Source organism: Papaver somniferum, chromosome 8 (assembly GCF_003573695.1).
Source record: "Papaver somniferum cultivar HN1 chromosome 8, ASM357369v1, whole genome shotgun sequence".
NCBI lineage: Eukaryota > Viridiplantae > Streptophyta > Magnoliopsida > Ranunculales > Papaveraceae > Papaver > Papaver somniferum.
This window is the reverse complement of record NC_039365.1, coordinates 119,157,585-119,170,400: the sequence shown is the minus strand read 5'-3', so window position 1 is coordinate 119,170,400 and position 12,816 is coordinate 119,157,585. Positions and strand designations below refer to the sequence as shown.

The 12,816-nt window shown below is 35.8% G+C and overlaps 1 long non-coding RNA gene across 1 annotated transcript; it reads left to right on the top strand.

The window, feature by feature from the left end:
* Positions 1-8,700: 8,700 nt before the first annotated feature.
* On the top strand, positions 8,701-11,296 carry LOC113302776. Its single transcript, XR_003337088.1, has 4 exons — positions 8,701-9,046; positions 9,184-9,278; positions 10,335-10,889; positions 11,005-11,296. It is a non-coding gene; the product is annotated as an uncharacterized LOC113302776 (long non-coding RNA).
* Positions 11,297-12,816: the final 1,520 nt, after the last annotated feature.

The window sequence follows — 12,816 nt, the reverse complement described above, 5'->3', positions numbered from 1 at the left end:
TTGGAAACAACTTCTTCCTGATGCAGTGCGGTTGAGGGATGCAAATATGCCTTGACGTTGCGCCTTGGGGAAATATAGAATCTAACATAAATGTTTCATCATAGACTGCACGACTTTGCGAGCAAAGTCCCCAGAAATCATGCATCTCCTGACAGGGAAAAAAGTCTTTATGAACTCAGGGGGGTTGCTGATTTTTCTTTGCTTCGATTTTGGAGAAGTCGTTTCTGATCTTTTTGTGTAATGAAATTAGATTGTTGATTCCCTTCTACTGGGAGTTCAAGAGAAACGTTGGAAGGATGCAAGCTGCTGGCGCAGGGAAGATGCAAGCTGTTGTAAAGATGCAAGCTGTTAGCGATGGAAAGGATGCAAGCTTCTGGCGCTGGAAATATGCAAGTTGTTAGCACTGGAAGAATGCAAGCTACTGGCGCTGGAAAGATGCAAGTTGTTAGCGATGGATCGGCTTGGAATGGGAGCTGGCTTGGCATGGACGCTGGCTTGAATTTGGTATGGCGCGGACTGTCGGCTAGGCATGGTGCGGACTGTTGGCTTGGCACGGCTGGGTTGGCGTGGCACGAACTTGTTCTTGCGGGCTCAGTTTCCTCTTTTCATACGTATCTCAAATAGGAAATCATTTCCTTATTCGAATTCCAAAAGTGTTATGCGTATGAAAGGGGTTGGCTCTCCTTTTTATCTCGTATCTTTGTTCTCACGTCCTGGTGTTAGTGGTAGCGCGGTAGAAATAAAGTGGGCAAGCATATTCCAGCTATGTACTCCAGCGTTTCTCTTTCAATTTTTTTTCTTGTTTTCTTGTGTTGGTGCAGACCCTAGCCACAGGTATGCCTTCCATAAATCTGTAGAAATATTGTTCTTCTGAATTGGTGTAAACCCTAGCCGTGGGTATGCCTTTCATAAACTTGTAGAAACACTTCGTCATAAACAACAATTCCTCTTAGAATATCGCCGTAGTAATGTCGGCTACCTCATGAATAGTGACGGGTAATCATTATTATGCAAAGTAGGCACGTACGGGTAGGTGACTGTTTTTTTTTTGAAAGGAAAACAAAGCGTTTGGTTTATGGTTTTGATTTTCTGGATTTTTGGGTTGATAGACAAGTATTACCCCTGAGTGTTTTCGATTATTATTTGGAATGAACTGTTTTAGAATATTGATGTTTTTGGTTATGAATATAAGTGGCATGAGTATCCCAGGGAAGTCATGGAATTGCGAATGTTGTGCGATAGTAGAAATCATGAAACACGGGATGGCGCGGACTGTCGGTTAGGCATGGCGCGGAGATGTGGCTGGCACGGCGGCGCGGCTGGCATGGTTGGCATGCTTTGGCGCTGAGACCTGGCTGGCATGGTTTGCCATTGGCACGGTGGTGCGGCTGGCATGGTTGGCATGCCTTGGCGCGGGGACGTGGCTGGCATGGTTTTCCACTGGCACGGTGGTGTAAGAATTTAGGGTTTGGTGTACGAAGGTGATGTCGGTCAATACTAAGGGTTCTACCGTGGAACATGACACATATAAATGTAAAAAAAAAAGGTACCTTGGTAATTCTTACGTAGGCGTGTTGAATGATTCAATAAATGCGCTAGTGGTCCTAGTGACGTCATGTCATATGTAAGGTTTTACGATTTTAACCCTAAGCTAAAAACCACCATCAACACTTAGGTAATTCATAGAGTTGGTAAAATCTAAGTGTTATACAAAATTTTATTAATGCCACGGCTTTCTTTTTACGAAAAGATAGCAGGGCTTGTTGTTGTAGTCTAAGGATGTTTATCAAATAATTAAAGCACTGGAATTAGTGAAGCTAATGACTTGTCCAATGTCAACTCCAGAAGAACAAATCAAAGAAAGAATATTTCATAGCTCAGCATCTGTAGCATGACAAAAAAAATCAAATAATTGTCTGCTATCAAGTGTGAAAATGTTGGATAGACTTTGTCCATCTCGATGTTGTGACTAAAGTTGAGATGTTATACCCTGGTTAACATGGGAAATAATTCCTCCTTACATAAAAATGAATTTTAGGTTAATGTACTGATGAATTAGTTGATACCACTGATCCGGAATATCTGACCTCTTCATGATATTAGTGTAGAAAAAGGTAATTAATCCGCCTGAACGCATTCGACATATCCAACTTCATACTTAGTATATCGTCTTTTCTTTTTCATATAATTAATGAGTACATGCGAAAGTAATGGCAGTATTATTACAGATACGTCACATATGGAAAACAACCACTTGAAAAAAGATGCAATTCAACCGAGTAAAGATTGAAGTTGATTAACAAGAAGTTTAGAGATCATCTTGTACGATATGCTGCATAAGATAATGGGATAAAAGCCTACCCGGTAGAGCATGGTTTTGAAAATCGTCTGATTTACGATTCGATCCAAATCCTTTCAATTCGATGCAAATCCTTTCAATTCGATTCAAATCGTTGGAGTGAATCGTTTCTTCCATAAATCGTACATTGACCAGCTTTGACTTAAAGTGGTTGTAGAAAGTCGAACCTCAGCGCTCTTGCTCCCAGTAGTGGGTCTCGACCACTGTACCAACTTGGTCGTTGTTGTTAATGTTTAACTTATTTTACATATATACTAATTATACATACAAAATCAAAAATGAAAATTATTTGTTTAGTTAAGTGAAATATATAGTCATACATATAGCAATTCAACAATCAACCATGAATCTTCGATTCACGATTTAACATACGGTTCGATTCTCCAAATTAAAAAACGATTCGCTTCGCGATTCACGATTTCACAACCTTGGTGTAGAGGACATTCATTTGGTGTAGAGGACATTCATTTTTTGGGTGTGAGAGATTAAAAAGTATGTTTGATCACTTAATTAAGTGATTAGAATGGAAAAATGATTGAACCATGTGAATTAGATCCTTACCATAATCGACCAACATTGTTGACAAAATCCAACTTGAAACTTCTAAATAATATTTCTTTGCAATTTTATAGGATCTACATGCATCCCACTACTCATCCAATGGACTACAGATCGTACATGGATGAAAAATCAGAATTGTTGGCATAGTAGATGGATTAGTTGTTGATGAAAGAAAATCCATCAAGTCTTATTTGTCATTCAGGATGATCCATGACTCACCGTGTTCGTCTTAATAAGAGAGTTGTTTTAAGGGCTGCAAGAATTTTAAAGGGACTGCAAGATTTTAAAAATATGATAATATTGAAGTAAAACCACAAACCCCCTTATCCATATATTTTGTATAATGACTAAATGGTCCAACAATTTACTTTAGTTATTTTGATTTTTAGTTAGGTTGTGGTGATTAGATTAGTAGGATTAAACTAATAGTTAGTGTTCAAGTTTTCAATTATTAAATGGAAGAAAAGAGAAAAAAAATGAACTAAGTGAATCTTCATCTTATGAATCAAAGAAAATATATGAGCCCCTTAATAACGATGTGAATCTGAATGAATATAAAACTTTAGAACACAAGTCGTCTAGGTGAATGAATTAGCTAGTTGATTTTTTTAAATAGTCTAAGAAATCCATGAACTCCTATCCTACTATGGGTAAAACTCAAAGGACGATTCGCCGAATGTGACTTAGTTTAGGGTTGAATTTTTCTTAACCTAGTCGATTTTGGATGGTGAAATTTTTAAGAGCTTCTAAAAATATATTGTTAATTTTAGAAGAAAATAATCCTAGATTTAGAAAACACATCAAACAATATTTTCTACGGATAGAAAAAATACATACGATGCGAAAAATTATGGAGAATCTCAATTTTTACGGTTAGGAAAATAACATGTGACTAGTTAGTTTCACTTACATCTAGATGATATGATGAAATATCTTAGATGTAATTTTATATTTGGCTAGGAAAATCATAAACAACTAGCTACACGATTATTATGTTTTTTTTTTTTTGAAGCATGAATTTTATTAAACTACTAAGGGAATATTACACGAGGGTAGATAATACTCCAAGATTCATCAATTACAGTTGGATTGGTAAGCTATGAATCAACAGCAACCTGACATTGGAGCATGATAGTAGTCTTCGGATCAATAGTGCATCTTGGGCGGATGTCGAAGTCGAAGGTCGAAAGGCCTCCGGTCAGTGCTTTCCACAAGAAAAGTTGTAAGTTTGATGGACACAACAATGTCCATAGAAACTTAATTGGTGGTAGAGGTGTTCGATGCAGTTGATTGAAGTTACTATTAGGGCTTTTGTATCTAGATGCCGCAGAGAACTGCGCGATCGATATCCCTATATTTCTTTGTTTGTCGGCTTGATTCATAACTTGAAATTGAGTCTTTGGCTTTGATCGAGTGTTGAAGTAGAATCCATTTTCTTCCCTTGAAGAACTAGAGCTAATACTCCTATTGCATAGGTTACTAAGAACTAAAATAGACATACTGACTCAACTAGCTTAAACTAAGGTAATGAAAAATAGAAACATGAACACAAAGCTAATAAAAATACAGGACTGAGCAAACCAAAGGAAAGGTACTGAATATTAAAGCAAGTACAAAAGTTCTAGACCTAGAGTATGCCTAATACGATACTAGCAAAACTAGAAACACACAAAGCTATTACAAATAGAAACAATAGTCTAAATTAAAATCCACCGGTCCATAGAGATGTGTCTTAAGGCATAAAGATAGTTGTTAGTCTGTGGTATTTGAAACTTTCAAATTGAAATGAAGTTTCTGAAACTTGATCATGTTCAAAACATATAAGAAGGTTTCTCTGGAAAACTGCTGATGTAGATGCTTAGAACTTCCATTCCATTTGGGTTTAAAGCTGATATGTTTAGATGTTTAATCTTTGAACAATGAAAAGCAGGGTTCTGAAGCTGAAATGCCTGCAAATTTGCAGAAACTAACTATAACAAGTGTTCTAGATAAAGATTGTGTAGGTGACTGCATTCCTTCATGAAATAGAGATAAGTCTGAGATGATTAAAACGGTTTTCATAACTGCAACTAAAACAAGTTCAGAAAAAGCTTTTGATTCTTGTAATCAAAACAAGTTCAGAAAAGATTCAAACCTAAACAAAGAAGCGCACCAATTGCCTTGACAGATGGGGAAATCAAAACTAAGAAACAAGACATTTTAAGGGAATAAAAAAACAAGCACCAGAAAAAGGAAACCAACTACCAAACAACTAATTCATATTCCAGACAATTACTCCACACTCCAACAACCAAGAGTATACATCTAAAAAAGACAAGCAGAGGGGATTTTGAAAAACACTTGCCTTACAAGGATCTACTTCAATAGATAAAGGATAAAATGTGTATCTAGATTACTTACCATTCCATAACTTGGAAATAGAGATGAAAAACACGACGAACAAAACCAGACGAAGCAACACTCAAGCCGAAAGATTACAGGGAAATACAAATAAAATCGTAAAACCACAAGAAAAATATAAATTTGAACAATTTTTTTTTTTTTGAAAAAAAATCTGAACAAGTTATTGATTGCAACTATGGGTTGGGTTTTGAACGTCTCTCTGATAAAAGGGAATAACATCACTTAAAACATAAAATCTCTGAAACATGGATTGAATTGAAGGATAGGGATATGCATCTCAAATCAGGGGATCTAAAATTATTGATATGGTGTTGATAAATGGAGATGAGATTTACCTGATTGAGCAATAGATATACATAAATTGATTAAGCACAGATCTATTAACTCCATCTTGAGACCCCAAAGCAGCAGCAGATAATCTAAATCATCAAATCAAAGTAAACTATGAACATGATATACCACAGATCTAATTAATAACTAGCCTAAACCATCCCTTGGACCGGTGGAGAACAAAATTAGCCGAGAAGAAAGGGAGGTTTCTTTGTTGATTTCACCATTAGGGTTTCAGAGAGGAGGCGGTGTGTTTGAAGAGAGATTATTATGTTATTCATAAACGAATAACAAACCTAGGCTAAGAAATTCTACATTTGACCTAGCTAAATTCTTGGTATTAGTTTTTTCTAAGGGGTGCTTCGTATTGAAAAAAAATACCTATAAACTAAAAGTAAGTTAGTAATTGTAAAGTAAATTATATAAATATAGTAAAAATATTATGGCATTTAAAAAATAAATAAATGATTACTTAGTCATTCAAACCTAATAGGACCCCCTGTATACTTTTAACGAAACAAAATAATCCGAATGCAATACCTATAAAATCACAGCTCTTTTTATTAACTAAAATAATTCTAGTTTGTTTAATTGGATTTTTAGTTGGTTCACCGCATGAGCTTATGTTAATAATGCAGGTAACAATCATGAGTTTAATATTTATATTAGTGGTTAGTATTTGGACGATCTGAAAATATAGGTATATCATTATTTTTTGGAATGTTAAGCTAAATAGAGTGATTATTATTGAGATAATAATAGTCCTAAATAGGAAGTGTAGTGCTCCAACAACTAGGAATGATGTTACTAATCATATGAGAGTGTAGATGCAGAAATGGGATCCTCCTGATAAGACTTTCATAAGATTAATTTGGATACCTCTTTTCTTAGAAGATCATCTCAAGGAGGCATTGGAATAATTATTCGTAATTGTGCGGTTGCGTTGGAGAAAAAGGGAGTTATTATGATGGAGATGACTAGAGGTTGATCATGAAGTGGAGTCGTTGGAATGTTAGGCGCTAAAAGAAGTTGTGGAATAGGCATCTGACATGCAGTTGGAGAAAATAGTTTGTAAGTCTGACAGTGACTCAGTATTGAAGCCTATACATAAGCAGGTATTTTATATATGTTAACTGGATGAGTCGGGATATCACTCTAGATACTAAGTTTCCTTTAAATGAAAAACTAAATTGGTTCTACAAGTCTGTAAATCGTTTAAGAAACGAAGTAGCTGACTTGTATTGCTAAGAAAGTTGGGATCAGTGGCAGCTGTTTTGAGTATTTTGAGAGTTTTCCTCCATATATTAATGTTCTTAGGCTTAGTCTTATTGTTTTCAATCTAGCATCTAGATTGGAAATCCACGTCAGCTAGAATAACCCCTTAAGTCTTATGGCAATTATTTTTTAGTATACTAGTCGTAAAACCAAATAGCGAGGCTACGCTGAATCATTCAGTGCAAACATGAAGCAGTACAATCCAGAAGGTCGAATCAATTATGAAGCAAGAGTTAAGAAACCTTGGAGACGTGAATCGGTTTTCCATCTCCATAAGACCTATCAACCAGAATACAATCCAGAAGTGAATAATGATAATGGACCTACTCAAAACACTCAACCTACTCAAGACAGTCAACCTAATCAAAACACTGAAGCTGGTACTTCCGCTATAGTAAGTGTGGATCAAGATTTGGAGGATATGGAATGTTTGGGAGATCACCATCTACCCCTGGTTCTGAAACCTCAGACATATCGCGTAGAAGATGTTATTTCAACCAAGCAGATGATGTTAGAGGTGCAGGGAGAGAATCTTCCAAATGAAGGGCTCGTGAGGCTAAATCACCGCAGAGAGCAGATGAAAAAATGGATAACATTACAATCTTGGCCCAAACCCAACAAAGATAGGCTGGATTGAAGATCCTACATCAAAATATGAATGAAGTAAAGGACTGGGAGAAACCCCTCTGTAAAAAATGGAAGAACGAGACTATGGCCTGTAATGGCTTTGATCTTATCCCCGAAATTAAAGTGATTTATGAGTAATAATTGAAGTTTAGAAGTTCATTTTTAAATTTTAATTAGAAGTTAATTTGGAAGTAGAATTTTAATCTAAATGTACCTTTTTTTATTTTTAGATGTAGAATTTTAATTTCAATGTACTTTTTAATTTCTTCATAAAACATTGTAATCTTGTTTTGCAGTACAATGAAAGGATTTCTTAATTGGATAAATTTTCAAAATTTGAAACAAACAACCGTTGGAACAAATTGTCAAATATTTCAAAATTCAAAGTTTGAAAACATATTCGTTGTTGGTGTAACGGGAGTGTGAGAAAACATGGTTAAATAAACATTTAATTGATGAGGTGTAAACCAAGTGTAGGGGAAAAAAAGGTCAAACTCTGGTGGCGTGTTTCCGTTCAGCGCAGAGGTGTCGCGCGTTTTAATTCGGCGCGGACTGGCTACAACTTTCCATTCAGTTCAGATACCGTGGAATATTTCACTCGGCGCTGTACCAAATAGCGAAAAGTTCAACTTTTCTCCGCGTAACCATTCAGCGAAACTATCTCGCTACTAATTTGCATTCGAGATATATCTAGAAAGAGAAGTAAAAAAGAAGAATAGACCTTTGAAAAAAATAGACAATGCTTTTTTTCTAATTTAGAAGCCAACCTAGCCCATTAGACTACCCTTGGTTTTCCCCGGTAAATCTCTTTTTAAATACAAAAAAGAACTATTTTTTTGAGGACTACTCAAAAATGGTGGGGGACTACTCTCCATTTTTTGGAGTGAATATTAGAAGTAATAATGAGGCGCCCCTTATTTAAGTTCTTTTTTAATACCAAACTTGCCCTTGGTAATTAAATCTTACTAATATAAAGAAAAGAGGTATTTTTGGGTGGTTTTGGTGTCACACCATGGAAATATCTAAAATATCCCTCAAATAATTATGCTAGCATTGAAAGGTTAGGAAGGCTATATCTGTAAAATAGACAAATAATGGATCAAGGGTCGAACCCCAGTGAATGCAACTTTGCTATTTCACATTTCTTTGATATTTTTTTCTGAAAGTATCGTTTCTTCGTCTCCTCTTCATTTTCTTTCTCCTCCTCCCACCTCCCCACCACCACTATCCACCTCCTTTAGTTTATCTTCTTCGTCTTCTTTGACTATCACCACCAGCCGTAACCGGCAACACCATAACCACCATTAAAGAAACAGAAATCCACCACTTAGAGTCAAATCGTTCTTCTCTCCAAATTTTTTTTGTGTTCTTCCCAAATTAAAATCACATAAAATCAATACCGATAAACCCACACAAAATCAACATCAATAAAATCACCCAAAACCAAAATCGATTACAAATTGTTTGATTAACGTTTTCTAAGTTATCCAGGTATGTAATTTTTATCGATTGCCCTAATTTTTGTATATTTTTTTTCAAGATTACGAATCAACAAGTGAAATTAATTGTAATTCTGCATTAAGTTTTTGCAAAACTTAACCTGATGCTCTAATTTTTGTGATTTTAAGATAAAGTGAGACGAGTTTCAATTCATCATTACGCATTTGGGCAGAAACAAATATTGGTTCTTATCCAGAATTTCTCACTACCTCTCTTCACATAGGTTGGTAAATTAATTACTTAAATTGGTTAGTAGATTTTAATAATTCTTTTGAAATAATTTCAATGTGGTTTAGTTAATTTTTAGTTTTTTTTTTAACAAGCTTACTACATTCAATTTTAGCTGAGCTGAAATTTTGAAAAGAATAGTTTTACGTTGGCATTTTTTGGATTTTAGAATCACCAACAAGTTCCGACTTGCGGGTACAATTCCACTATTATGTCACTGCCACATACAGTACCTTATTCACTATTCTTGCATTCAATTTATATACAGATATGCCTACCTTTGAATGGTTGGTCGTCCTTAAATGCAGTTAGGCCTACAAAATTATAGTTTCATATTTGAATTCGAGAACGACTATCTAGCAGACATGAGAATTGAGGAATCATTTGAATTCGTGGCAACTGATTTGTTGTCAGTTTTCTATAGTAAGATGGTTAGAACAAGATACCAGTCATAGCTTATCAAAAAAAAAAGATACCAGTCACAGAGTTCCTTATAGTAAGATTTTTTGTAATGTAGGCGTCAGATTAGTTTTGTCAAGTAGACTTTATAGTGGCATGCTTGAAGCAAGTGCAAATTAGGCAAGCTTGAAATATCACTAATCACTGTGTAATTTTAGTCATTGGATTTGGAATAACTTAGTGTTTCTACTTTAAGAGGCAGAAAGCTATAGGTATTCCCTTATTTCCAATCATTCATCAATTAATGTTGAGAAAAGTGTGTTGAATGTTTACACTCTGTATAACCTAACTCTTAACAAAGATGCTAAATTTAACTTATCTGGATATGTGTATATGGAGATGCAAATGAAGGTAGTCTAAACTTATAGGTTCGTTGGTTAAAAATTGGACAAGTGTTTGTGTTTGCAGGTTTCACCCAGTTTTTAGATTTCACCCAATTTCGATTTTTTATTTTGTGTACCAATTTTTTCTTCTCATGAATTGTGGTCTAGCATGTGAATCTTCTGTGTACCTGTTCACGACGATTTTACTTCACTTGATTTCATTGTTGCTGTCGCATTTATTTGTTTCTTTTTTCTTTTCATTTTTGTAGTGGAATTTTCCCGTTTTTTCATACGCATTGATGAATGATGGGAAATAAGGAAATCATATAATCCGGAGCCACTGACGGTGGTGATTGAAATATTATACTATATCCATTACAAAATTTGATGTACGGAAGTGTGGTTCCAGGAACCATCACGTATGTACGTGCAACGAATTACCCTGATTTCACCCAATTTTATTTCCTTATTTTGTGTATCAATCTTCTGTGTACCTGTTCATGAGGATTTTAGTTCATTTTTTGCTTCGGTTTGCTTCGTACATGGATTCACAAGGTGACATTCCGGGATTCAATCCACATCAAGTCCAAGATTTATTGACAGGCAATCCCAACAACAACGAAAGGCTCGCTTAGAGCGGCGCCGTGCTACATACGAAAGGCAATCCCAACAACAAAGAGATGGTAACTTACAACGACGCCGTGAAAAACGAGATTCAATGACCAAAGTCGAAAAGTATGCGATTCTTGAAAAACGACCTAATGCATATCGCGTTAGGAAAAGCAGAATTGGATGCAGGAACACAGAAGAAACAAGCGATCAAGGTATTTGCAAATAATATCGATTTCCCGAATGTGTGTTCAATGCTATATATCTATAACTAAATTGTTCATCCGGTTAAGTAAGGATTTAACAACATAAGATTATTTTAATGTGCAGCAAGTGTACAAGTTTCTAACTAGCTCGGTGAGCATAAAGCAGATCAAGTTTTATTTCCCGTCGAAGCCCTAGAATTGAGCTGCAATAGCGAGAGCTGCAACAGAGAAAGGTTATGTTGACTGAGTGAGACTTTGAACGTTGATTAATACACAAAAAATACAAGATTACGGAATGGCAGGAACATCGCGCGTGCGTGTTATACTATTAGTATAATGATTAGTGAGTTAATTAATGATTAGTGAGATTAACTTAACAAGTTGATTTTTTTCAAAAGAAGAATTATTGAGAGGGAGAAGAAGAAGATGAAGATGATAATGGGGTTTTGGAAGAAAAAAAGTTAAGATATTTTTCTTTAAGAGCCACAACAAGAATATGATGTTTTGGGTACTCACGTATACTTCAAATTTAGTTAATGGTGCTTGAATTGGCCAAAACATTCCTAAAATTGAACAATTTACAAATTGATTTCGGTTTGGTTAAAAAAGTTCGGCTACGACATCTGAAGAACAGGTAGCCGAACTCATCTGTAAGTGTAGTTCGGCTAATATTTCTGAAAACACAGGTAGCCGAACTCAGCTTTAGTGGGGTTTTTTCTTTCAGAGAAAAGTTCAGTTAGGAGAAGAAAATTGCGACGTAACTGAACTAGGAGTTCGTCAAGGAAAAAAAATTGCGACGTAACCAAACTAAATATGCAGGTTTTTCAGAGAAAAGTTCGATTAGGAGAAAAAAATTTCAATGTAACCGAATTTTTTGTGGCGTAACCGAACTTTTTGCGACATAATCGAACTATAAGTTCGGCTTGGACATTTTTTTCGTCCTAATCGAATTTTTCTCTGAAAACAACAACCTCTATTAAAGTTGAGTTCGACTAGTTCGACACCCGTCAAGACAGGAATTTAATGAAGGTACAGTCAGGTATAGTGCTACAGTCGTTCGCGCACTTGGATACTAAATTGCCACAAGTGTGTGGTTCCTGCGAATTTGTTGGTCTTCCATAACTTGTGATGAAGATGTCATGGATTTGCACTCGCGACACAAAATAGCGAGTTAGGAAGCAATTTGATCTAGAGCCTACTATAAATCCGGCTGGAAAAGATCAAGCTTCGTTGTTCTCCTGACAAGGAGACTGATCATTACTGCATTTGAATTTGGGTACCAGCGTCTTCTTGTTGAACTCTAGTGTGTAGGTGTATTCGTCCTTAGTGTAGCTAGGACGGTCAGCGTAGTGAGTTAGTTGGCACAACTTTGAAGCTACCTTCATTGAGTGCTTAATCAGATTTTGCCAACCAGTTGGGTGCTTTGAGCACAGCTGCGGACCACGAACTTGTCGCAGATCTTTGAACTTTTGCATAGTTGATCTTAAGCCAAGGGAGGGATGTTGGAAATGATTTGGGGTTAATAGGCTAAATGGGTAATGAAAATGAATAAACAGAATGCTTTATGGAGATGAACTTCTATTACTTTTCAAAAACCTTGAATCGTACGAGACCTTACTTACAAAGACACTTTTACTGACTTCTTTTCTCACCTTACCACTCAACTTTCTTTTCACTCGATTACACCTCAAATGCTACCACACCATCCCCTTTTATAGGGTAGCTTCACCGACCTAGGAAGACTCTAGACACCTCTACACAAATACTCCAATTACCGACTTTGACTACACTAGAATACTCTAGAGTAGATTTGTAGAAACTGAGTTCCTAGGCTATTCTAGAATAATCTATATTATCTACTTTCTTTTCACGTTCAGAACTCTCTAGACATAGTTGTCTAGCAAGTTCGAGACTACCGGCTTAGCTAGCTTAATGC